Source organism: Brassica napus, chromosome A9 (genome assembly GCF_020379485.1).
Source record: "Brassica napus cultivar Da-Ae chromosome A9, Da-Ae, whole genome shotgun sequence".
Lineage (NCBI taxonomy): Eukaryota > Viridiplantae > Streptophyta > Magnoliopsida > Brassicales > Brassicaceae > Brassica > Brassica napus.
In genome coordinates, this window is record NC_063442.1 from 18,643,403 (window position 1) to 18,667,174 (window position 23,772).

General features: G+C 41.2%; 1 non-coding gene across 1 annotated transcript; it reads right to left on the minus strand.

Annotated features, from left to right (window-relative positions):
* Positions 1 to 14,485: 14,485 nt before the first annotated feature.
* Positions 14,486 to 14,592, minus strand: LOC125578704. Its single transcript, XR_007316787.1, has one exon. It is a non-coding gene; the product is annotated as a small nucleolar RNA R71 (small nucleolar RNA).
* Positions 14,593 to 23,772: the final 9,180 nt, after the last annotated feature.

A 23,772-nucleotide genomic window follows, 5' to 3' on the forward strand; every position in this document is an offset into this window, starting at 1 on the left:
TTTAAATTTTCGTGAACATATACTTCCCAACATTATCCACCTAATCAACACTAAATAACATAAGATCCGTAAACCTATCTAAATTCCCTATACTAACCACCTAATCTATCCTAAACTAATCAAACTAGAGAGGAATTAGAGAGACTTACCATTGCTACGAATTAGGGAGGAAGTGGAGAGGAAGTAGAGAGGAAAGACGGAGCGAGCTCGCTCGGGATATATATAAGATTACTTGTCCTCGTAATTTCCTCGTAAACTTACGAGGAATTACAGAGGCCCGCGTTTTCAGTTACGACGAAATAGCGACGAAATACAAAGGCCCGCGTTTTCGTTAACGACGTTTTTACGACGAAAAGGGTTACGTGGAATTAACGAGTTAACCAGTTACGAGGAATTAGCGAGCCTTTATTTTCTATAAATACCCACAACTTTCCTTCTCAAACCACACACACAAACTCACAAAACACACCCTATCTCAAATCACACTCCTCACCAAAATACTTTTCAAATTAGAAATATTTGAAAAAAAAAAGAAGAAAAGAAGATATTAGAATTTATGTGGGTGAGACTTAAGTCTCGCCACATATAATTCCAGTATCTTTCTTTTTTTCTTTTTTTCTAGTTTTTATACTATGAGGAAGTAGCAAGTCTCGCTTTTCACCAATTTAGAAAATTTGGAAAAAAAAAGAAGAGAAGAAGATATTTGGAACTCATGTGGTCGAGACTTACGTAAGTCTCGCCAAATGTGATTCAAGCATCTTTCTTCTCTTCTTTTTTTTAGTATTTTTAATATTTTCGTCGTAATATCGTCGTTAGTTTACGACTCTTTTACGACGATTTTGGCTTACGTGGAATTAGCGTGCCCCGCTTTTTTAATTTCGTCGTAAAGTCCTCGTGGCCTTACGAGGTGTTTACGACGAAATCATCCTACGTGGAATTAAAGAGTGCCTCCTTCGTCATTTACTTTACGTGGTATTTACGTCAATTTACCTTACGAGGTCTTTACGACGATTCTGTCCTACGTGGAATAAACGAGTGCCTCCTTCGTCATTTACTTTACGTGGTATTTACGTCAATATACCTTACGAGGTCTTTACGACGATTCTGTCCTACGTGGAATAAACGAGGATTACGTCGTACATTCGACGTCATATTACGAGGAATTAACGAGCAGTACGTTTAAATCCCTAAAATCCGAAACCCCAAACCCCAAAACCCCATATTCCTTATCTTCTACTTCATATATTCCAAACCCCATCTTTATTTTCATTCCAAACCACAATTCCCACATTTACTTATTTATAAAACAAACTCCCACAATTTCTTATTCATAAAACAAACTCCCACATTACCTTATTCATAAAACAAACTCTCACATTACCTTATTCATAAAACAAACTACACAAAATCAAATACATCAATCGGATACATCGACATTCTCGTCATCACTAGAAATATCATCATTTTCATTAAACTCGTCTTCTACAGCTTCGTCTGTGGCATCATCGGTAAGATCTTCGTATTCGTGATTATGCGGATCAATGAGAAGGATGTCATCAACTTCTTGTTCAGGTTCCTCGACTTCATTTATCTGTTCTTCTTGCAATGGTGGTTCTTCTCCACTGATGATTCGTCCTCGAGGTGTAACTTTGATCACTGCTAACCAATTTATACCCGAATCTCTCATCCGAGGGTATGGAAGGAAGCTAACTTGGTCTGCTTGTGAAGCTAAGATGAAAGGCTCGAATTTGTTGTACCGACGTCCACCGTTGACATCAACTACACCAAATTTGTTAGACCGAACACCTCTGTTGACGACGGGGTCGAACCATTCACATTTGAAGATGACGCATTTCAGCTTCAGTATCCCTGGAAATTCGACTTCAATAATCTCCGTCAAGATCCCGTAGAAATCTGTTTCCCCTTTCACACATATTCCATAGTTACTGGTCGCCCGCTGTCTACCATACTCATATGTGTGAAAAGTGTAGCCTCGTGTGAAATACATCTGTGATGTGGTGACCTTTACAAGTGGAGATTGAATTACTTCGTGTAACCACTTAGGATAATCTGCATCGTCGTCATAATCAACCTGCAAAAATAAAGAGAACATTAAAATACAAATCATGTATGAAAAAATAGTTTGAGTTATAATACCTGATTCCGCAACCACTTAATGAAGTGCTGATCTTTCCTTTTGTCTACGTCACTTGTGGATATACCAGGAAATGTTTCTTCGACTTGAGAAACAAATAGGCTGTAAAATTAATCACATTTCATAGGAATGAATCTCTTGCAATTATATAATTAATTATATGTGTTTTGAAGTGTCCATATATGTTACCTTTCAAAATAACGCATCAATGGATCCTCGCAATTGAGTAGAATATAGGTGTGTGCACTATGAGCGTCTTGTTCACTCGACCACCAAACCTCTTTAGACTTCCCACCGAGTCGTCCAATCTGGCTAAAGATGAGCTACGAATGCATCAGCTACCATATCATGAACCCTATCATAATCTACCATCTCCTCCTGATGGTAACTATGTTCATTATGCAAATGATGATTAACCGGTTCTTCCTGAAAATTGCTATTACTACTACTAGCTTCATTCTGATCATAATTATAACCTTCCCCATGTTGAAACCAGATATAGTAATTTGGCGTGAAACCTCTATTTATTAAATGCTTCCAAACATTTTCACGGTTTGCCAATTTCGAATTGTTGCATTTCCGACAAGGACAGAACATCTTACCACTTTCTTGGGCGAGCGGTGTTGAATCTGCTTGGTGCATAAATGTCTCCAGCCCCGCAAGGTATTCTTTCGTCACTCTCCCGTTAGCATCTCTATGCATATACATCCAATTCCGCAACTCGTAAATAGTCCCAGAGCCAGCCATTTTTTTTTATTTCACGTTTTTTGTTGTTGGTGTGTTTAAAATGATGTTCCAACATCCATATTTATAGAAAATTTCGAATCTGGTAGTTGTAATTTTACTATGAAATTACGACGAAAATTAATTGTATGGCAAAAAAAAAAACGTGAGCCACCTACCAAGTTGGTGGATTCAAAATTTTCTCGTTAAGTACACGTAAAATATTTCGTCGTAAAGCACTCGCGAAATTTACGTGGCTTTTACGAGGAAAAACTATTTCCTCGTAAAAGCCACGTCAATTTACATCGTCTTTACGACGAATATTTTTTGTCGTTACCTTACGACGAAATAACGATGCTTTTCTTTCTCAACGTACTTTCCTCGCAAAATCAACGTTTTTTTACGAGGATTATTTTTCCTCGTTAAACTTCCTCGGTAAAGATACGTTTTCTTGTAGTGAATGAACTGTGTAACGGCGAGGCAATAATAGAAAACTTGTCATAATACTAATGCAAATTTTTAACTCACTACCCTTTTTGCCGGTAAGAAATCACAACAACAAAAAAAAATCAATTAAATAACAGGCAAGTTCAACCGGCCAAAAATAGTACAGTGAAAACACAGCGTTATATGGGCTCACGGTCGTAAAGCCGCTTCTGGTTCTCCGCTCCGTGGTAGACCTTACAGTGCTGGAAGGTTGACTCACACGATTCAATCAAGGTCTAGTTTGCTTGATAGTTTTCTGCTCGTTTTTTAGCCCTGGCTCCTTTTATGATCTTCCAATATTTTCTGATGCATGAAAACTTTCTCTGTTTTTGCTTGAGGTTAGTGTTTAATTCTCAGATTTTAGCAAGTTGGTGTTATATGGTCTTTGTTGCCATCGCTAGGAATTCACCAAATGCAGTTGCATTCATATCAGCCTCCTAAATGTTGAGTTCTGCCTTCTTGGTGCGTCCTAAAGAGTATACCTTGAGCCTGTTGGTCTATTGGTGTTTTATTGAAATTTTAGATGCACCGTTACTAGGACTGCATGAGGATTCAGATGCCCGGGTCTTCATCATTAAACATTAAAATTGTGATGGATGATCTTTCAAACAGTCTTAAAGAAGTTGCTTTATCAGAACAGCGAATTCTTGATGATTATATTTGCTAATTGACTACAAAGTAAATTTTTGCAACGGAGCTCTCACGTAAAAAGTTAGAGTGGTTAATATCGTTTATACCTTTAATGAATAATTATATAAATTAGTCAAAAAATAAAAACGAATTTCAAATCAATCTGATTAAAAAATGATTAAAATTAATAATAAATTGTTTATACCCTTAATGAATAAATGATAGAAATTAGTCAAAAAAAAAAAAATTAAAGTATATCTAATTAAATAATTGATTAAAATTAATAATAAAGAGAATTATCTAAAATATAAACAATTAAAAACGAAATTCTATTAATATTATTATATTTATATATTTATATTAGATAATTGACTATAAATAAATATAATAAAATATTCAAAAATAAAAACATGTTTTAAAACATAAGATAATTCTTAGATATATTCTGTTGTTATCTGAAAATAATATTTTATTATAAAATTTATAGTTAGATATAAAACAATTAATAATTAAATGCTAATCAAATAAATATATTTTCTAAAATATATGTGAATGTTTTTAAAATTTAACACAACAATGAGCATATATATTTTTTGATAAAAACTAATGAATACATATTAATAATATTATATATATATGTTATATTTGATAATTAACTGTAAGTAAATATAATAAAATTCTCAAAAATAAAATATATTTTTAAAACATAAGGTAATTCTTAAATATGTTGTGTTTTTATCAGAAATAATATTTTATACTATAAAATACAAAGTTTAATGTTTGATTTATCTTTTTAAAAACATAATTAATAATTTATTATGTTGGTTTTAATTTAATAGTTATAAACAGATAAATATCTATAAGAACACTATGTCCGCATGTGCGGGCAGAACACCTAATTTATTGATAACTAGTGTTTACCCGTGCTATGCACGGAAATATTTATTCTTGCAGAAAAACAAACTAATTAGTTATATATATATAAAGTGCTCAAAAAGTTATATATTACATGCATAATTCACATATAAAAAACGTAGCCGAACAAAATAAACATACAAATTACTTTAGATCAGTTTTTAATGTTGATATAAATTACTTTGTTTAAGAAAAATATCACTTTGAAGCTTTCGTATACAGTAAAACCTTTATAAATTAATAATGTTGGTTCTACACCAAAACTATATTTTTTTATCAATTTATAGAGATATTAATTTATCGATATACTAACTGAACCAAAAACTCAATTTGAGACTATAAAATTATATTATTTTATAGAGATTTTTAGTGTATATTAATTTATAGAGTATTAATTTTGTGAAGAAAGATACGATTACCAAGCTTTATCGAACTCAATCTTCTACTCTACGGAGCACACAAGCGATCTGTTCACCCGGTGTTCACCGCACCAACACCGTTAACGAAGTGTGGCCGCTATATCTCACTGGGGCTGGGATTGAACCAGCAATCAACTATCTTCAACGGATGATCTCACAACTCGAGTCACCGTCTCTACAATCTTGAATCCTCTCTCCCGTTAACTTGCTGACGATACTGATCTAACAACCTAATCAGCTCAGCTTATTAACCCTTAACTAAGGCTAACTAACTCTTATAACTTGAGTTAGCTTAACTCTAACACGTGCACAAACCACACGCGTTTATCCTAACTAGGGAGAGAGTAATCCGGTTCAAGTCAATTACAAGCCTAACCAATCTAAAACAGATCTACTCCAAGCTATCTAATTGAACCCAAACCAATTCATAGAACTTGTCTATATCAACAAATCTCCTCCTTAGACGAGTTCTTGTCACTTACTTGGAATACACTCCTCCTTCTTCTTGTCACTATACCAGAACCTTCAACCAGACTCTGCTTGAGTTCTTCACCGAGCTCCTTCCTAAGCCCTTAACCGGACTCTGCTTGAGTTCTTCACCGAACTCCTCCCTAAGCCCTTAACTGGACTCAGAACCTTTCGTTCATCTTTAGTCTTTAGTAACTCGAAGCATCTTCAATGCTTCCTTCATCTTGAACACTGGTAAAACCTTAGTAAATATATCTGCAGGGTTATTTGCAGTAGCGATCTTCAGCACTTGAACTTCTCCAACCTTGATCAGATCCCTAATGAAGTGATACTTTGTTGCCATGTGTTTAGTTCGCTCGTGGTATACAGCGTTCTTTGACAAAGCAATTGCGCTTTGACTGTCACAATATATCTCCACTGTGTCTTGAGGAAATCCCAACTCTTCTGCAAACCTTTATAACCAAACTCCCTCCTTAACTGCTTCGGATAAGGCTATATACTCTGCTTCAGTAGTCGAGAGTGCCACCACTTTCTGCAACGAAGATCTCCAGCTAACCGGATTACCTCCTGCTGTAAACACCATGCCTGTAGTTGACTTCGCATTATCCAAATCTCCACCATAGTCTGAATCGCAATACCCTCTTACAACAAACTCACCTTTACCTTTAAAACTCAACTTTGTGTCCACTGACCCCTTTATATATCTCAGTGCCCACTTCACTGCTTGCCAGTGTTCTTTGATTGGTTTTGACATAAACCTGCTTATCACCCCAACTACATGGGCTAGATCAGGGCGAGTCCCTACCATAGAATACATGATGCTGCCCACAGCATTCTGATATGGGACCTTCTTCATGTACTCCTCCTGAATCTGTAGCTCTTTATCAGTAGCTGCTGTTAGATGGAAATGAGCTCCTAGAGGTGTAGCCACCTCTTTACACTGATCCATGTCAAACCTTCCTAAGACTTTCCATAAGTATCCCTCTTGTGATACGCACAACTCTCTCTTGTCTCGGTTTCTAGTTATCTCCATCCCTAAGATCTTCTTGGCATTACCTAAATCCTTCATGTCGAATTCAGAACTCAACACTAACTTCAGCTTCTGAACTTCTAGCTTGTTGACTGACGTTATGAGGATATCATCGACATAGAGGAGCATGTATACAACCTCTTCTCGGTCATTACTCTTAAAGTACACACAAGAGTCATACTCACTTCTCACATAACCTTTTGCCCTCACAAAATCATCGAACCTCTTGTTCCATTGTCGAGGACTCTGTTTTAACCCATATAGGGACCTCTTGAGTCTACACACTCTATTTGGGTATCTCATATCCACAAATCCTTCTGGCTGTTCCATAACTATGAACTCCTCCAAGTTTCCATGCAGAAATGCCGTCTTAACATCCATTTGCTGCAACTCCATATCAAAATGAGCCACTGCTGATAACACAAACCGTATTGACACATGCTTGACCACAGGAGCAAAGATTTCCTGATAATCTATTCCTTCCTTTTGAGAGTACCCTTTAGCTACCAAGCGTGCCTTATGTCTTGGAGGTTCTACTCCTACAATTCCTGCCTTTCTCTTGAACAACCACCTGCACCCTATTGCCTTCTGATCTCTCGGTCTTTCAATTAGATCCCATGTCTCATTTGCTTCCAATGAGGTCATCTCATCTTGAGCAGCTTCTCTCCATTTATCACTATCTGGATCAGACATTGCTTCTTCATATGAGTTTGGCTCTGTCTGAGTGTCTTCAGACATTAAGCAAATGAAACCCGCAAACTGATCTTCACCATCTGTGATATCACACTCATAATCCATAAGTCTTGGCGGTTGTCGTGTCTGTCTTCTGACTCTGTCTCTGGCCAGCTGATAATCACCGAGATCACCACTCTCCTCTGTAACTACTTCTTCAACTTCAGGTTGAGAAATCTCCTCAGCGGTCATCTCTTCTTGATCTTTCCCTTTAAGCAATTTCAGATCAATAGCCATAGGACTGTTTCCAGGCGATTCTGCCTCTGGTTTCTTTTTGTCAATCTCCTTGTAGACTTGTTCTTCCCTAAAGACCACATTGCGACTGATTACCACCTTCAGTTCATCCAGTAGCCAAACCTTGTAACCTTTGACGCCATCCGGATAACCTGTGAATACTCCTCTCTTGGCTCGAGGTAGCAGCTTGCCTTCAGTAGAGTGAACATATGCTAAACATCCAAACCTCTTGAGGTTGCTGAGATCGACACTTGAGGATGTCCACATTTCTTCAGGGATTTTAAACTCTAAAGCTGAAGATGGTGACCTGTTTATCAAATACACTGCTGTAGCTGTTGCTTCTGCCCAAAACTTTAACTCGAGACCACTCTCGCTCAGCATACTCCTTACTTTATTCATGATGGTCCTATTTAGTCTCTCTGCCACGCCATTTTGCTGCGGAGTGTACGTGCACGTCCTGTGTCTTACTATCCCATTTTCTCGGCAGAATCCATCAAACTGCTGGTTGCAGAACTCTAAGCCGTTATCAGTCCTCAGCCTCTTGACTTTCCTTTCACTTTGGGTCTCTAGACTCTCTACCATCTTCTTCCATGCTACGAAGCTCTGAAAGGCTTCGTCTTTGAACTTCAGAAAGTAGAGCCACACCTTCCTTGTGCGATCGTCTGTAAAGGAGATGAAGTATTGGCTTCTACTGAGGCTATGAGGTACATTTGGTGATCCCCACAGGTCTGAATGAACATAGTCCAGCTTCTCTTTAGTAACGTGCTTAGCTTGACTGAAGCTGACTTTGTGAGTCTTCCCAATTACGCAGGCTTCACAAAACTTCAAATCTTCCACTGTTGTTTTTCCGAAGTGGCCATTCTTCTTTAGGATTTCCATTCCTTTTTGTCCCAAATGACCGAGTCTACTATGCCATAGTTGCGTGTCACTTAGGCTCTTGTCTGTGGCTGTAGCTGTACTCGTTTCTCCTTCATGTGAGTAAGTAGACTGAGCCTTAGCCTGTAGGATGTACAGGGCCTGTCTTCTTATTCCCTTCATAAAGACTGTGCAACCTTTAATAACTTTGAGGATACCATTTGCCGCTTTAAACTCGCATCCTTTCTCCTCAAGTGTTCCCACTGAGATCAGGTTCCTTGAGATCTCAGGCATGTATCGAACTTCACTGAGTAGAAATGTTGTACCGTCTTCATTCTGAAATCTAACTGATCCCATGCCTCTAACTTCAGACACTGTGTTATTAGCCATCCTAACTCTCCCATTTGTAGACTCCTGAAGGTCAATGAACACGTCTCTCCTGGGGGTCATGTTAAAGGAGCACCCAGTGTCCAGTACCCACTCGTCTCTGTCTGCCCCCGCTGAGTTTGCTTCTGCCACCAATAGCCCAACAAGGTCCTTAGCATCATCTTTAGCCAGTGATGCTTCTCCCCGGTCTTGAACAGGTTTTCCATCTTTGTTCTTGTCGAGCCATTTGTAGCATTGTTTCTTGAAGTGACCCTCTTTACCGCAGATCCAACACAAACGCTTTCCCTCCTTGCTCTTAGATCTTGACCTGTTGTAGCTCTTCCCCGCTGAGTAGCTTCGTGTTCTACTCTCTGGTCTACCTCGTGCATAGTTTCCTTCCCCACTTGACTTTGCAGTTGAGGTCTCTTTGTACTCCATCTCCTTGGATTTGGCTGCGCTAGCAACCTCATCCACTCTAATAGCTTCTCTGCTATACTTTAGAGTTTCCTTAAGGGAGTCATATCTACTTGGCAATGCATTGAGGAGAAGTATAGCCTGTACTTCCTCCGGGATCTCAATGTTGAGATTGTTGAGGTCTGCAATGAGTTTCAGAAAGTCATCAACATTCTGATCAATGGTTCTGGAATCTTGCATCCTGAATGAGTACACCTTGAGTTGGGCGTGTACTCTATTTGGTAGGGTCTTGGCCATGTACAGCTTATCGAGTATCTCCCATGCCTCTGAAGCCGTCTTGACCTTGTCAAGCTTCCTGAGAACATGGTCTCCAACACTCATGAAGATTATGTTCATCGCCTTCTCATCTCTTTCGGATCTTGATGCTTCGTCAAGATCATGCTTCTTCTTGGATTCCTCATCGTCTTCGTCTGTCTTTGCAGTCACTAAAGCTTGTGACGGAGGGGACAGAACGTCTTTCAAACCTTGGACGCTCAGGTTTTGCCAGCATCCTCTTCTTCCAGATCCCAAAGTCGCCAGTGCCGTCGAACATCGTGATTTGTATCTGCATCTTCATCTTGTGAGTAGCCATCTCCCGATTCACTGCTCGTGTATCCTTATCTCCGGTTTGAGCAATAGGAATCGCCGATCTTGATCTCCGTAGACTTCAACCTTGACTTGAAGAACCTCAGCTCTGATACCAATTTGTGAAGAAAGATACGATTACCAAGCTTTATCGAACTCAATCTTCTACTCTACGGAGCACACAAGCGATCTGTTCACCCGGTGTTCACCGCACCAACACCGTTAACGAGGTGTGGCCGCTATATCTCACCGGGGCTGGGATTGAACCAGCAATCAACTATCTTCAACGGATGATCTCACAACTCGAGTCACCGTCTCTACAATCTTGAATCCTCTCTCCCGTTAACTTGCTGACGATACTGATCTAACAACCTAATCAGCTCAGCTTATTAACCCTTAACTAAGGCTAACTAACTCTTATAACTTGAGTTAGCTTAACTCTAACACGTGCACAAACCACACGCGTTTATCCTAACTAGGGAGAGAGTAATCCGGTTCAAGTCAATTACAAGCCTAACCAATCTAAACCAGATCTACTCCAAGCTATCTAATTGAACCCAAACCAATTCATAGAACTTGTCTATATCAACAAATTTAAAGAGGTTATACTATACTTCATTTTGTCTTGCTCTGCCCTTTTTTGTATTTTTTTAATTCTTAACATGTCACTGAGCAATTTAAGTACTTTTCTTCTGATTTCCAGTAATTCAAGCTAGTGCTTCATTCAACATTTCCATCTGTAAACATTTTATAAATCAAAGGTTGGAAAAACAATTGTACAAATCCAATTGAAAAAATAAAATAGTAAAAAAAAAACAGCATGTAACACATAATTTAAACTAATTATCTTTTTGCGTAAATTTAAACTACTTAACACCTTAGTTGAGAATATTTATGATATTGCTATATAAATCTAAATGACATAAATAAGTCATTCAACTGCCAAAACCATCTTAAAAGTTTTGACTTTTGAGAGATAAGTCATCTTCCATAAAATATTGGTTTATCTTTGGGAACTTTTTTGTCGGATTTTTGGGTCTTGTGAGTTGAGGATCCCTATCCTCGGCTGCTACTCTCGTATTCAATATACAGTGTTTTTCTTCCTCCTTTCCTTTTTTACGTTCCCACTGCAATGTTGTATTCTGCTTCTCTACTGCATCTTTGTAACTCTTTTATGCTTTGTACTTTTTCTATTTAATATGAAAGCCCTATGAAAAAACATGACACAAATGATAAATTATACCCCAGACATGACTAAGACAACAAACATCGATTAAAAATTGAATGACATGAGAAAGAAATCTGTTCTTAGTTGACACATCAAGGCATACTATTAATTGACACTTACATTGACTGAAGAAATCCGTTCTAGGATATTAGAGACTCCATGCATAGGTTGTTTTGCAGCTCCATGTTAGAAGAACGACATGATTCTTTAAGAGATCATCTGATATCCTAGTGCCTAAAAAATATGTTAGAAATGTTCTGAGTATGAAAAAAAATCTCCCTAATAGATATCCCCTTTTGAACGTTATGGCCTTTGAGACATTACTTTCTCATGGTATATTATCTTTCCAGCTTGACTGAAGATGAACCATATGAACACATATACTTGCAGAACAGAGAAAAAAAATCTATCTCAACCACAACATGAACATCAACACACTGTAATTTAATGACATGACCCATGAGGATTAAGAAAAAACAAAAACATATAGCAAGATCCAAGAATGGCTTACAAAAATTTTAAAGAGATGTCCGGGCTTACGAATCTTGTTCCTCTATTGCTCCTCAGTCTTCCCGATGGAACCCTCATTAGGCACCCTCATAATATGACAAACCACACCTAAATATAAGACATACAATACAACTATGTACTTTTCAGATTTTAAGTTAGAACAGGGCACCCTAATAAATACAAACATTATCCTATAAGATACAAAAATTAAATACAGTTTTTATTTAGCTGAAAGCAATGTCAGAAATGGATTTGACAATGACTTCATGTGACGTTATAACGTGGCTTTATATTAAAAATCAAACATAATTAAAGCTCCATTTTCATAAGGGTGAAGTAGACAAAGAATGAATGATCAAATATCAAGCAGTGTAAATTATTTTCCTACTCAAAATGAATTTTACTTGTTAGAACATAGTTTGAGATCCATGCGTATAGTGTATCCAAATAAATATAACCAAGCCATCAAAATATGATCAACAAAACATACAATTTAAACTTAATTTCACAACTCACCTGAAACCGATAGGACTGATATCTTGCATATTTACATTGTTCTATCCATTTATTCATGTGCATTTTCATCATATAGATTAGGACTTAGCCATGTCTAGGTTGCATTTTGCATGCATATGTCTCTATCAGGTATTTGAGTACCACATGGAGTTTCTGGAGACATTTGGGTGCATTTGGAGCTCAAAAGGAGGTGATTAGAGTGATCTTTGGACGAGCACTGCCGGAGCGACCTCTCGGAGCGACGGCATGAGGTCGCTGTGCACCACATCCCGGAGCGACTCATCCAGAGCGACTGCACAAGGTCGCTCGCGTTTTCACGTCTGCAGACACACATTTACACCTCAGAGCGACCTTCCAGAGCGACGTGCTGAAGTCGCTCCCGAAGCTCAGAGCGACCTCTCGCAGCGACAGGGAGAAGTCGCTCGCGTCTTCATCACCCGGAGACGCGAGAACGAGCCCGGAGCGACCTCTCGCAGCGACACAGCGAGGTCGCTCCCGAAGCCTGGAGCGACATGTCGGAGCGACGGGCTGAGGTCGCTCCGTGTTTTGTTTCTGCTCGAACTTGTGATTTTTCAAGGGCATTTTGGTCATTTCATTATGCACGTTTTTATTTTCTAAACCTATGTTTTATTACTCTGTAAGCCACCAGGAGGCAGATCATCTTTGTTCTTAGAAAAACCACCAAAAACCTTTGGAAAGTGATCTCTTTGAATCAATTGATCAATTTTGTTATTGAAATTCTGTGTTCCTTTTATTTCTTGTATTTCTCTACATGATTAATCTGAAATCCAACATGGGTTTAAGAGGGATCATGGAGATTAGTGAGTAATCACCTTTTGAATTCATGGGTTAGGGAGATTAAGGGTGATTAGGTTAGAACTAGGATGTTTTAGTGTAGATCATTCATATTTCCTTGCTAGTAGAGTGAGCATAAAGCATCTTCTGAGTTGGCCACTCAATTGTTGATCCTTAGGCATTTCTCACCCGAAAGGTGTTCGATGAAATGCCCGAGACAACTCTCCTAGGCTTTTAGCATGCTCTGCCAAAGACATTTGTTGTTAGAGATGCTAAGATAGCTAATAGACTTGTTAGTAATGATTGCTTTCATATATTCAACCAAAGACATTTGATGTTTGAATTGTGTTTAGTAAATGAACATTCATCTAGACATAGAGTTTGTTTAGGATTGCGTCTAAGCTTAAGGTTAATAGATTGATTGATCGTTTGCCATCTTTAGTTCGAAACTTGATCACCCGAGGTCTAATCCCTATATCCATGAGTTCTCTTTTCCAATAGTTAAGAAAGTATCATTTAGTTATTCCTTTTAATTAGTCATAGTTTAAAAACCCATCTAAATCATTGGTTGCACTTAGATTAAGTGATTACTTGCATTCTCGGTGCTTTGATATCTCTCAGAACTGGTTCGACAATCATTTATACTACAACATTTGTCTTAGGAGCCTTGAAAACTCCTAACATCAAATTGGCGCCGTTGCCAAATTCTGAGTAGATTTAAACATTGAGATTTAGTCAATTGCTTGAGACTAAGTCATTTTTATTTTCTTTTGTTACTGACTCTTCTTCACCTCCCTTTAATCTACAGGTGTATGAACTTGAGGAGCAGGGGTCCATCAAACCTAGTTCCAAGAGCAGCAGACATCAGGGCTTTAGAGAGAGAGTGTACTAGAAAGAGAAGAGAAGAAGAACATCAGGCTCAATTGCAGAGACTGAACACTGACATGGGAGACGTTCATCAAGAAGATGCAGGCGTCAATGGCGCTAACAACAATGGCCCACCTAACCAACAGCGAGCAGCTCGACCCATTGGCACTTACGACCGTCCAAACATTCATGGTCATAGATTGGGAATCCGAGCACCCGCTGTGGCAGCCAACAACTTTGAGATCAAGTCAGGACTCCTCAACGTGATCGAGAACAACAAGTATCATGGCTTAGCTCTAGAGGATCCATTTGATCACTTGGACAGGTTCGACAGCTATTGTGGGTTGTCAAAAACCAATGGTGTGTCCGAAGATGCCTTAAAGCTCAAGCTATTCCCTTTCTCTTTGGGAGATAAGGCACGTCAGTGGGAGAAGTCTCTACCCAGCGACTCCATTACCACTTGGGATGACTGCAAGAAAGCATTCTTGGAGAAGTTCTTCTCTACTTCAAGAACTGCTAAGCTGAGAAACGAGATCTCCAGCTTTCAACAGAAGGGCTTGGAAGGTTTCAGTGAAGCCTGGGAGAGATTCAAGGGCTATCAAGCTCAATGCCCACACCATGGTTTCTCTAAGGAGAGCTTGCTGAGCACATTCTACCGTGGTGCTCTCCCTAAGTACAGAGCCAGACTGGATACAGCTAGTAATGGGTTCTTCTTGGGGAGAACTGAGGAGGATGCAGAGGAGCTGGTTGACAACATGGTTAAGAGTGATGCAGTCTACAGTGGAGACCACGACAGAAGCAGTAGAACTGAGGATAAGCAAACGAGGAAGGAGTTGAAAGCTCTACAGGATAAGATAGACATCCTCCTTGCTGATAAAGCTACCCAAGAGCAGCTGCACTTTGTCGGCAACCCAAGCCAAGAGACACCAGCTGTTGTCCATGAAGTTGAGGGTTTGGAAGGTCAGGAAGAGCTGTGTTTCATCAACAACAATGGTAGCTGGTACAAGAAAGAACCCAACTTTCAGTACAACAACTACCAACAGAAGTCCTATTCCAACAACCAGCAGAGTGGTTATCAGCCTCGGAACAATCAGCAAGGCAGCTATCAACCTCAGCAGAACCCTCCTCCTGGTTTCAACAACAAGGGCAACCATTCTTCCCAACAACAATCTAATCCCTCTACCTCCACTCCTCAAGTCAGCAGCACTGATGCTCTACTGAAACAAATCCTGGAGTCTCAAACAAGAAGTGAGAAGCATGTTGGCTATGAGTTGAAGAATCTTCACTCAAAGATTGATGGGAGCTACAATGAGCTCAACAACAAGTTCAGAGCTTTGGAGAACCAGTTTGCTGCCATGAACACTCAACAAAATCGCCAACAAGGTTCTCTACCTGGAAAATCTGAGCAAAACCCCAAGGAAACCATGAAAGCTATCACTCTCAGGAGTGGTAAGGAGTTACCTCAGAGAACTCTCACCAAGGATGCTGAGAAACAAAGTGAGGGGGTTGCCATCACCATAGATGATGAAGTGGTGATTGTTGATGAGAAGATCAATGACGAGATCTTGGAAAAGATAGTGGAAGCAAAAGGAAAAGGAAAGGTTGGAGAAGAGAAGAAAACAGTTAAAGATGGTGAAGTCGTCACTCCTGCAAGTGAAAACTCTTTTGTTCCTCCTGCTTATGAACCCAAGCTTCCATTCCCAGGTCGATTCAAGAGGCAGCTGCTAGAGAAGTACAAAGCTTTGTTTGACAAGCAAATGAGTGAAGTCCAAGTCACAATGCCCATTATAGATGCTTTCATGCTGATCCCTCAATACAGCAAGTTCCTCAAAGATGCTGTAGCTGCAAAGAAGAAAGAGATGGAGGGCATGGTGATTCTCACTCATGAGTGCAGTGCTATCATTCAGAGGCTGGTCATTCCAAAGAAGCTAGAAGATCCTGGATGCTTCACATTACCTTGCGCTCTTGGGCCTATGGTATTTGATAGATGTCTCTGCGATTTGGGAGCTAGTGTCAGCTTGATGCCCCTATCTGTTGCTAAGAAGCTGGGTTTCACTCAGTACAAGAAGTGTAGACTTTCTCTGGTATTGGCTGATCGTTCAGTGAAGTACCCTGTGGGTATCTTAGAGGACCTCCCAGTGATGGTTGGAAATTATGAGATCCCTACAGACTTTGTGGTGCTTGAAATGGGTGAAGAAGCTCAAGATCCTTTAATCCTTGGAAGACCTTTCTTAGCCACAGCAGGAGCTATTGTTAATGTGAAAGAAGGCAAGATTGATCTCCATCTGGGTAAAGGGCACGTTCTGCATTTCGACATCAAGGAAGTAATGAGGAGGCCAACAGTTCAAGGACAAGTGTTCTACATCGAAGAGATGGATGCCCTTGCTGATGAACTCCTTGAAGAGTTGTCACTAGAGGACCCTCTACAGCATGCTTTAACTGTAGAGAAAGAGGCTGAGGTGATTGAGAACCTGGAGAGTACTGCCTATGGGATGATGCTGGATTCACACCAGGCGTTTTTCAGTAAGGACCAGTACGAGGAGCTTCCACAGATGGTTCACCAACAAGTCTCAGTCACTCAACGAGAGGACAACCAGCAGGATGACTGGAGTGAACTAAAGGCACCTAAAGTGGAGCTTAAACCTCTTCCCCATGGTGTAAGGTATGCATTCCTTGGTCCTAATGAAACTTACCCTGTCATTGTGAGTAGTGAACTTACTGAGAATGAGCTATCTGAACTTTTGAAAACACTTAAAAGATTTAGAAAGGCAATAGGTTACTCACTAGATGACATCAAGGGGATATCACCCTCTTTGTGCATGCATAGGATACATCTTGAGGATGAATCAATGACTTCTATCGAGCATCAAAGAAGGTTAAATCCTAACCTGAAGGATGTTGTAAAGAAAGAGATTCTTAAACTCCTAGATGCTGGTGTTATTTACCCTATCTCAGATTCTAAATGGGTATCACCTGTGCATGTTGTACCAAAGAAAGGTGGTATCACTGTGATCAAGAATGACAAGGATGAATTGATACCAACAAGAACCATCACAGGTCATAGAATGTGCATTGATTACCGAAAACTAAACTCTGCATCTAGAAAGGATCATTTTCCACTACCATTTATTGATCAGATGCTTGAGAGACTTGCGAATCACCCATTCTATTGTTTCCTTGATGGATACTCAGGATTTTTCCAAATCCCCATACATCCCAATGATCAAGAGAAAACGACATTCACATGTCCCTATGGCACCTTTGCATATCGAAGGATGCCATTTGGTCTATGTAATGCTCCAGCTACCTTTCAAAGGTGCATGATGTCAATTTTCTCTGATCTGATTGAGGATGTTGTGGAGGTATTCATGGATGATTTCTCTGTCTACGGATCTTCGTTTTCTGCTTGTTTGTCAAATTTGTGCAGGGTCCTACAGAGATGTGAAGACACCAACCTTGTGCTGAATTGGGAGAAGTGTCACTTCATGGTCAAAGAAGGGATTGTGCTAGGACACAAGATTTCAGAGAAGGGGATTGAGGTGGATAAAGCCAAAATCGATGTTATGGTTGGTCTGCCTCCACCAAAGACAGTGAAAGACATCCGGAGTTTTCTTGGTCATGCTGGATTCTACAGGAGGTTCATCAAGGACTTCTCCATGATCACTAGACCTTTGACCAGGTTGCTGTGCAAGGAAGCTACCTTCAGTTTTGATGTGGAATGTCTACAAGCTTTCAAGAAGCTGAAGGGTGAACTCGTTAGTGCCCCAATTGTCCAGCCACCTGATTGGGATCTCCCTTTTGAGATCATGTGTGACGCCAGTGACTATGCTGTGGGAGCTGTTCTGGGGCAGAAGAAAAATGGCAAAACCCATGTGATCTATTATGCCAGCCAAACCCTCAATGATGCCCAGATGAAGTATGCCACAACAGAGAAGGAGATGCTGGCAATTGTTTTTGCCTTTGAGAAGTTCAGGAGCTACTTGGTTGGGTCTAAAGTCATTGTCTACACAGATCATGCCGCCTTGAGACACCTTTTGGCCAAGAAGGATGCAAAACCCAGGCTTTTGAGGTGGATCCTTTTGCTCCAAGAGTTTGATATGGAGATCAAGGACAAACCTGGAGTTGAGAATGGAGTAGCTGATCATTTGTCCAGGTTGAGGGTAGAGTCTGGTATCCCTATTGACGAAGGACTTCCTGAAGAGCAGATCATGGCTATCGAAGGAGTGATAGCAGTTTGTGAGACTGGTAGGAAGCTGGAAGAGGTCAAAGCAACAGAGGAGAAAGAACCTTGGTATGCTGATCTGGTTAACTACCTAGCCACAGGGAGAGAACCTTTGAATCTTGTAGGCTATGCCAAGAAGAAGTTCTACAAGGATGTGAAAAGATATTACTGGGACGAGCCCTACCTCTACATTCTCTGCAAAGATCAGCTTTATAGGAGAGTGGTTGCAAATGAGGAGATTGATGGGATCCTTGCACAATGTCATGGATCATCCTATGGAGGACACTTTGCCACCTTCAAGACAGTTGCAAAAGTATTACAAGCTGGATTCTGGTGGCCACACATGTTCAAGGATACACAAGCCTTTGTTTCGAAGTGTGATTCTTGCCAAAGAAGAGGAAACATCACCAAGAGGAATGAGATGCCTCAAAATCCAATCCTTGAAGTTGAAGTGTTTGATGTCTGGGGTATTGACTTCATGGGACCATTTCCATCATCTTTGGGCAACAAATATATCCTTGTGGCTGTTGATTATGTCTCCAAGTGGGTGGAAGCCATTGCAAGCCCCACCAATGATGCTAGAGTTGTAATCAAGATGTTCAAGAGCATCATCTTCCCAAGGTTTGGAGTCCCAAGAGTTGTAATCAGTGATGGAGGTTCCCACTTCATTAACAAACTGCTTGAGGGACTTCTCAAGAAGAACGGTGTGAAGCACAAGGTGGCAACTCCTTATCATCCCCAAACAAGTGGCCAAGTTGAGATTTCTAACAGGGAGATCAAATCTATTCTGGAGAAGATTGTGGGGATTACAAGGAAGGATTGGTCCAATAAGCTTGACGATGCACTTTGGGCTTATAGGACAGCGTACAAGACACCACTGGGCACCACACCTTTCAACCTAGTGTATGGGAAAGCTTGCCATTTGCCAGTGGAGCTTGAGTACAAGGCACTATGGGCAATAAAGTTGCTGAACTTTGACATCAAGAGTGCCAAGGAGAAAAGGCTCTTTCAGCTACACGAGCTTGATGAGATAAGAATGGATGCTTTCGAGAACTCAAGAATCTACAAGGAAAGACTAAGGCTTTCCATGACAAGAACATCCTGAAGAGAGAGTTTAAAGAAGGAGACCAAGTTCTTCTCTACAACTCTAGGCTGAAGTTGTTTCCAGGAAAGCTTAAGTCAAGGTGGTCCGGTCCTTTCAAGGTCAAGGAGGTTAGACCATATGGAGCAATAGTTTTGTGGAGCACTGATGGAAGAGACTTCACAGTCAATGGACAAAGGGTTAAGCTCTACATGGCTACTGCACCAGAGGAAGATGGGGTTTCAACTCCACTGTCTGATCCTACCCCGGCCTAATCTAAAAGGAGGCAAAGTCAAGCTCGGGACTTAAAACAAGCTCACTTGGGAGGAAGTCCCATGCGTATCCTTGTACATATTGCATTGGTATTTCCATTTTTCATCTTATTGCATAAAAAAAAAAAAGAGAGAGAAGTTGTGTGCAGGTGCTTGATCGGTTCATTTTCAGCAGGAGTCGTGCGTGGGAGCGAGGTCTCACAGCGACACCTCAAGGTCGCTCCAGCTGGGAGCGAGGTTTCGAGAGCGACACTCCATGGTCGCTCGCGTTTTCGTCGTCGGATCAAGAAAAATCGCCTCAGAGCGAGGTCTCACAGCGAGGCCGAAGGGTCGCTCCAGCTGGGAGCGACATTATGGGAGCGACACCTCGGAGTCGCTCGCGTTTTCGACGAAACGGAGCTCAAAAACTGACCCGGAGCGACGTCCTAGAGCGACACCTTCAAGTCGCTCCAGCTCAGAGCGAGCTTTCCAGAGCGACACTCCAAGGTCGCTCGCGATTTCATCGACTCACGACGCGAGGAAACGACGCGGGAGCGACCTCTCCCAGCGACACCCTCACGTCGCTCCCGACCCGGTCCAGGTAAGTTTCCTAACTCTAAACCCCGGTTTGATTCAAGTAAACCGACCCTAGACCACCCTAAACCGAACCGGACGACCCTAAACCTACCCCAACCCTGCGACTCCAACTCTATCCCTCTCCCCTCCTCTCACAAACTCACAAACTCTCTCAAACTCATCCACACCAAAATCCCCAAAACTTTCTCAATTCTCACCCAAATCAACTGCTTCTTGTTTCTAAATCCAAGCTTTCGCCCCTGTAGTCTATTCCTCACCACCCATTCACCATTTCCTTTCATCCAGAGCAAGGTATTGAGTTTTAAATTCAAATTCGTAGGTCCATGAACCCTAGAATTTGAAAGTCGAAATTTGGTCCTGTTCTTGCTAGATTGTGGTGAAATAGACTAGGGAAAGTTTATCTATCATGTTGGGTTGTTGAATTAATGGTGGAATTGAGTTTAATTTGCACTTTGGCAAAATTAGGGTTCATGGAATTAGGGATTTTTCGAATTTGACCTTAATTGAGTGTGTTTGCGGGTGTACTAGATGCGCTAAGATGTTACATTGTTGCATTGTGTTGAACTTGAGTTTAAACTGAAAAATTCATTTGTTAAGTTCATTCTTGCAAAATGTTCGCTTGCAAAGTCTTCTTTTTCTTCACTTCCATCTACTTATCCCTTTCCAAGTTTGTAACTTTTCAGGTGAAAATGGTTAAGAAGACAAAGGGCAGGTTGGAAGCTGAGAGGCAAGAAGCCGAAAATCAAGAGTTTGCACTAAGAGGAAAGGCTTTAACCAGCGAGCCAACTGGCTCAGGGACGCAGCGGACTGTGCGACAGCAGACGTTGGCTGCAAGGAAATCGAAAGAACACGAGAAGAGGGCAGGGAAAAGTGTAGCAGTTCCCACCCATGAGGAAGGTGAAACTGAGAGTGATGATGAGCCAGCACCTACGAAGAAAGCCAAGATGTCAAAGGGCAAAGGGGTTGCTGTTGATCGAGACAGGGCGAAAACTCCATCTGTAGAGGAGCTGTATGATCATTTGAAGAATGGAGTCACCTGGGCTCCAACCAGGTTCGCCGACCTCAACCTGCTGAAGGAGTTGGGTCTAGACTCTGATATTGAGGCAATGCTGGGACATTTGAAGATGCCGAAACTCCTCACCATGGCTTATCCTTTCTACAAGGATGTCACTTGTCAGTTCCTATCCTCTCTTGTGGTCACTTACCACGACACGGCGCATGTGAGGCAAGGATGGGGAAAAATCACGTTCAAGGTCAATGGAAGGGAATACAACATGAACTTCAAGGACATTGGGAGGGTCATGGGGTTCCAAGACCTAGAAGACCACTCACTTCCCAAGTGTGAGAACCTCCCCACAGAGCTTTGGAAGTTGATCACTGGAAACAGGCACTCTACCGGGGCTGACAAGAACTCACACATCCGACACCCGTCTGTACGCTACCTCCACAGATTGCTAGTCCATGCTTTCTACCCACGGAAGCAAGCTGGTAATGTTACTGAGGAAGACATGCGACTGCTATGTCCGGCTATCCGTCCTTACGCTCAACCTGGAGTGTTACCCCTTCCCAGCACTGATATCTATGCTACCTTTGGGATGGTCAGTTTCTTTGTGGGCCGTCTCGAACACTACAGAGACTGGGCGTGGTACACCACTGATTCGCGCCCAAAGATGGGGATAGGCGGAATGATCACACCACTGCTCCAATTTCTGAATGTTCCCTTGGGAAAGGACGCAGCGGGGCCTAGGTTCATTGATGGCACCTACTTGAGGATTGCCACCTATTTCAGTGGGATGTATGGGAAGGACTACGTCTACCACTACTACTTGCAGGGCAAGCCAGTCGAGGTGGTTCTTCCAAACCGGAACCTGACGAGTTTAGAGATACCAGGAGCTGTCAGCTTCAACATTCCCCAGGAGTACTTTCTCGGAGAACACGGGCCTCTCGATCCAATTCAAGCAGCTTCATCAAGGAGAAGGAGTGTCCCTACGCAACCTGACCCGCCTGTTGCAGACACGTCTGAGCATATCTATGGACCTCCGCGCTACTACTTCAAGCCCCATGACGGAGTCCTTCCCCCTGGAGCTCTCCGTGATGCTCATGACCACATTGGTCGTCTCCAGAGGTGGAACAAAGCTCAGGACAGAACGATAGAAAAGCTGAAGGATAAGTGCAAGGCGCTCAGCAAGACTGTGAAGAAGCAGGCAAAGACTTCAGCCAAGTTCATGAAGAAAGTAGCTGATGTCTTAACTAGGGGAGGAATAGCTGGATGTAGCTCAGCCGATTTCGCTTTCGCGAACACCTCAAACCCCCAGCCCCCACCCCCGCCTGATGCTCTTGGCTTCCCCCTCACTGCTGCGCAGCTTCAGCGTAAGTGGAGGAACCCACCCACTCAACCTTCCACTTCCGGCAACAAATCCCCATCCCTCGCTTCTTCTGACAGTGAGCACGAGATTGACGAGGTTGAGAGCCAGCCATGGTATGGAGGCTCCGGTTCAGCATCCGGTGGTTACTACACCACCTTCCCTCCTGACGACGACGATGCTGGGGCATCTGCCCCCACCTATTATCCATAGGAGGTACTTCTTTCTCTCCCTTGTATATACCATTTCATTTTTGCATATTAGTTTTCTTCTCGGTATCTCCTTCTTTCTTTGACAACACAGAGACTGTGTAACTCAAGTTTGGGGGAGGTACCAAGCATTTGATCATGTTTGCTTTGATTGTGTTTCATTTGAGTCATGCATTGCCACACCTATTTGCATAAAAAAAAAAAAAAAAAAAAAGATTTTTCATTTAGTTTGCATCATTTGCACCATTAGGAGAGTCTAGAGCATATAGGTTGCATTCACTTGCATTGGGAGCAATGATTTTAAATGCCTTGTAAAGAACACTACGTTGCACCATTGAGTAGCCATGCACCTCTCGAAAAGACTTGTATGTTTCGAGCCTTGAAAACTCTTCTTGAAACTTGTTGATTGCTGAAACTCAGTCTTTGAAGCCAACTACAACCTTATTAGAAATGAATGAACTTAATGCTTCTTGCTTAGGGTCCCTTGTGTACTGAGTCATGGCTATACACACTGGAGTTGTCACATCTTTTATGCCAATCTTTTTGACAAACTCTAGTGGTAGACCACTCCCAAAACCTTTCCTTCCTTTTAAGCTTTCATTGTTTGATGAGTGAGGCCTTCTTCGGAAAGTCTTACATGCGCATAATGTTGAGAGTATCGGGAACGACAATGCTTGATCTTCATTTTTGCTAGATTGGACACTCTATTGTCTAGCTATAGGTGGGAGGGTGAGTGTTGTGATCATGATTTGGGAGAAATAAAAAATAAAAAGGATAGACTCTTGTGCTTAAGTGAAATGATTTTCTGGGATAAGTAGAGAACCTCTAGCTCTAGTTTTGAAAAGTCTTGGCCCCCAACCTAAAAAAAAAAATATAAAAAAAAAAGAAAAGAAATCGAAAAAAAAAAGAAAAGAAAGAAAAGGGGGCTAGCAAAGTTGTTAGGAGCTAAGAAATGTTTTGAGGTTGTAGAAAAATCCCTTGTAGATTTCAAAAAGAAAGAGTTAAAGTTCTTAGGATCTATTGGTGAGAGATGTGAGTTGGGTTTGACATTTGGGAATGATTGTGTAATTGTATGTTTGGGA